The sequence below is a fragment of the Fulmarus glacialis genome, unplaced genomic scaffold (genome assembly GCF_000690835.1).
Source record: "Fulmarus glacialis isolate BGI_N327 unplaced genomic scaffold, ASM69083v1 scaffold35986, whole genome shotgun sequence".
Lineage (NCBI taxonomy): Eukaryota > Metazoa > Chordata > Aves > Procellariiformes > Procellariidae > Fulmarus > Fulmarus glacialis.
In genome coordinates this window covers 1-201 of record NW_009218101.1, presented here as the reverse complement: position 1 = coordinate 201, position 201 = coordinate 1, and positions in this window count along the sequence as shown.

Below are 201 nucleotides of genomic sequence, written 5' to 3'. Positions count from 1 at the left end.
TAAAAAGAAAAGTTGGAAAACCACCAGCCTGGCCTGCTCCTGCCGTGGGTTTGTTGTTGCGACTGCGAGCGCGTGTGGAGTGACTTCTGTTACCTGCTCCCCGCAGCTGGGGACTGGGGCTGGGGCTGGCCCAGACTGCCCCCAGGGGCTGGACCTGACATCCCGGCTGTGCCGGCACTGGCCCCAGGAGCTCAGGACCGG